Raw genomic sequence first — 3,866 nt, 5'->3', positions numbered from 1 at the left:
GGGAACCACATCCAGTTCTCTCACCGCATTAATAAATACCACAGCAGTTTACAAGGACTTTTTTTTCGGGGGGGGCGCACTTATTATTAAACCGTCTATCATTTATTTGCAATGAGAGCCCAGAGTGCTTACATCAGAGTCCCTGAAAGGTTTTGACAAGATGGAAGTTTTCCATTTGAACATCCAAAGGATCTGATGTTACCCAAGCTGACGGCTGTGACTGTCCCACTAGGAAGGAGCAGCAGTGAAGCTCTTCCCAGGTCCTGTTGACATGATGATACTACCAAACACTTTCACAACCTTCTCAAGTATTGTCACAACTAAAAACTCAGAGAATAGCAAAACACTATGGGGCAGAAACTGGCTGTGAACAGCACGCATCTGAGGCAGATAAAACCCACAACAGCGAGTCAGCGCATTTGCTGTGCAAAACAAAGCACAACTTGCTCTAGTGAAGACTAGTTTCACAAATCTACAGGGAAAAATGTGGCTCCAGTTAACCCTGCAACATCTTGGTGCAGGAACCAGAGCCATATTTCCATTGTATTGCACTTCAGCTTGTAAGGTGCAGCAAGTCTGTACTTGTAAGCTTCTCTTTTCAGAAACAGATTTGAAGGCATATGGCTTGGTGGGTAGTCCAAGTTTAGAGGCCTCTGCCAGCAGAGTAGATGTGTCTTACTTAACACAGGCAGCTTAAATTCAAACCGTGAATAAAAGGTGGCATTTTGACAAGAAGTTCCAAAGAGAAAGCAAAAGACACCAATGGCAAAGAAAATGCTGAGGATGTTTGGAGAATGCTCTTAGAATAGGAAAGGAGGACATCTTTTACAGTGCAGGAGCCCAATTCAGGCAAGTAACTGAGCTTAGTAATTTGAAGTTTAAGGAAAAATGTACTTCCAGCTACACAGGAAATGATGGCAACGTATGTCAAGTCCTAAATATGCTATGATCTGTTGTGAAGGAACTGCTCAAGAGTTTTAAAGAGAACTGGACCATAAATCTCTAATTACTAAAGAGCACACAGATGTTTGTGCTGAACTGATAATATTCACTTGCAATACTGATAGCACTTTTTTCAGTTACTAAGAATGTACGTTTTATTCTATTTAACAGCACTTGCTCTTTAATTTGCAATTAATTCAATACTAATGATCAAATTATGAGTTTTATTCTTCCCCTCACAAAGAGCCAGGCTGTGAGAGGATGAATTTTGCATTACCTAGCACTACCTGCTTATGTCAAACTCCAGAGTATTTTCTCAGCAGTACTGGAGCAGGCACAACTGGTTCGGGTTTTTCTGGAACAGCAGCATCAACAGAGTGATCATGAAATGACAGCCTGAAACCACTTTGTTTTTGTGTAAGAAAGGACCAGAAACCGCTGCACAAGTCACTAACTACAGAAGATATCTCATTTATTTAATCAGTTATTTTTTAAATTAATAACATTTGTTAACTTCTTGCATATGTATGCAGCACATTCAGCATAATCTTACAGAACTTGTAACTTTAAAGTGTTGCATTTCATTATTATCAAAATGCCGTTTGACACAAAGTGAGGAAGACAAAAAAGGAAACAAATACCAGTCAGCATTTCTACCATCATAGTGTAAAAATTTGGAATTGTAATTAATTGTCTAACAAGCTGTAAAATTAAACGTGAATACATTTTTACAGAGAGCCAGAGGGAAGAACCTATATAATGTAACAACTGTATATTGTTGCAATTCTGTATTTTAAGGGTTACAAATCAAGGATCAACCTTTCAAGAAAAACCTCTATGTCTACCACTTACAATAACTGGTAACTTTAAATCAACTGGTTCACCTCTATCACTTCAAATCAGCAACTTCATATAAACTTGGTATCCACACTTAAACAAAAAAAAAGAGTATAGAAACTGCAAAGGTGATAAAACGCAAACTGAGAATAAGTTTTAAGACTCCTTAAAAAGCACTTCATAGTGGAAGCAGCAAGCAGGAAGAAACAAGCTGCTTTGGAATTCTTGTTTAGCCAGTGTATTTCTCAAGCTACTGGGTATAAACCAAGGATTTCAGAATCCTATATACTAGGTGCATCAATATTCCTATTAGAGGCCTGAAAGAATTAAACCCTAACTCTGCGAATGATTTAACACAGATGTTGGGGTAGTCTAAGGAACAGGCTAAGCTCTGAAATTAGCATTACCTGATACAAGGGAACCCCTACACTAACAGGAATATCAGGGCCTAGAGCCACAAACAGCAACTGAATTCTGCCCAAACCCAGTAATAATAAAAATTATGACAAGACAAAGCAGTTACACAAAAAAAGGTAACTTAGCATCAGTTTAGCCACTGCAGTGTTCAACTGTAATTGTTTTACATGCTTTGATTCACAATGTAAATATTTTTTAAACTATGTGAGGACAAACAGTTATAGTAATGACTTGTTAAACAGTATTGAAAGAACATCAAGCAGACTAAATTCCTTCATTCACTCCTCAGGAGGGTTTCCAGGAACCCCCATCCTTCTTTTACCCTTTTAAGGAAACAGAGCGGGGCAAACTTAACTGTCTCACCTAGGACTCTGAAAGTCCAGAGGGCCACAAAGATGATCAGAGGGCTGGAACACCTCTCCTGTTAAGACAGGATGAGAGTTGGGCTTGTTCAGCCTGATAGCAGTTCTGGGAAGATCTTACAGCAGCCGCCTAAGTGCCTAAAAGCAGCCTACAAGAAAGCTGGAGAGGCTTTTTACAAGGGCATGTTGGGATAGGACATGGGGAAATGGCTTTAAACTGAAAGAGGGGAGGTTTAGATTGGATATAGGGAAGACATTCTTTACTATGAGGATAGTGAGACACTGGCACAGGTTGCCCAAAGCAGCTCCTGCCCCATCCCTGGCAGTGTTCAAGGCCAGGTTGGACAGGGTTTTGAGCAACCTGGTCTAGCAGAAGGTGTCCATGCACAGGGCAGGGGGGTTGGAACCAGATGAGCCTTAAGGTCCTTTCCAACCCAAACCACTCTGATTCTGTGACATTGACAATAGCATATTACACGATATTTTTTTAGTCAAAACTTTAGATTAAGGGGAATTCTGAAACAAGCTTGGCCATTGACATATGGAGAGGCACAACTAAAGACAAACTATACAACTGCAGTCAAAACACAAAAAGGTGTTTTAAATGAAACCAAGTGAAGAGAGGAATGGCAGCTGGATAAAGAATGGAAAAGGACAACCTTCTTCCGTCCTGAGCTCCCCACCCTTTATTTCTGCCTTCCTGAAGGCATTTTCCAAGCAGCTGATTATAGAACTCATTTTAAAATGCAATCTGAAACAGAAACAAAGCCTTTTGTTTAAAGTATATGACTTAAGTAACTTCATTAAAATATTCCCTTTTAAAGACAGAGCTATGCAAGCATTCTTCAGGCTACTGCCTGAAGAATAATTCCATCAAAACCACTGGCAGTTACACTATAGCCTGATATTAACACTTCAATTAAAGCAAAGCCGATACTGTTAACACTTTAAATATTTCCCAGTATACCTCCACAGGCCACTCAGGCTTATGGACCAACAGCCATAACTCAGCAGTATGTTTGCTATCTGACTTAAACATGTACCCAAAGCACATTCACTTCACAAGCCCTTCCTGACTGAAAAAAAACCCTATGCCTCAGGCATTATTCACTGAAAAAAATACAAAGAACCAAAGCCTGGTATTTGTCTGGTATTGTGACTACAGAGTAGCAACAGGGCAATATTCATGAATCGATCTACCCCCAAAAAAAACCCAATTTACAGTTAAATATATTACAAATTGAGAGCTTAACATATCAAAAGTTCAGAAATATCATACCGCTTCAAAAGAGTCACAGCCTATCAGTA

Source organism: Pezoporus occidentalis, unplaced genomic scaffold (genome assembly GCF_034315485.1).
Source record: "Pezoporus occidentalis ecotype Australia unplaced genomic scaffold, CSIRO_AGI_Poc_V1 ctg243, whole genome shotgun sequence".
Taxonomy (NCBI): Eukaryota; Metazoa; Chordata; class Aves; order Psittaciformes; family Psittacidae; genus Pezoporus; species Pezoporus occidentalis.
The sequence above is the reverse complement of the archived record's forward strand: the minus strand, read 5'-3'. Positions refer to the sequence as shown.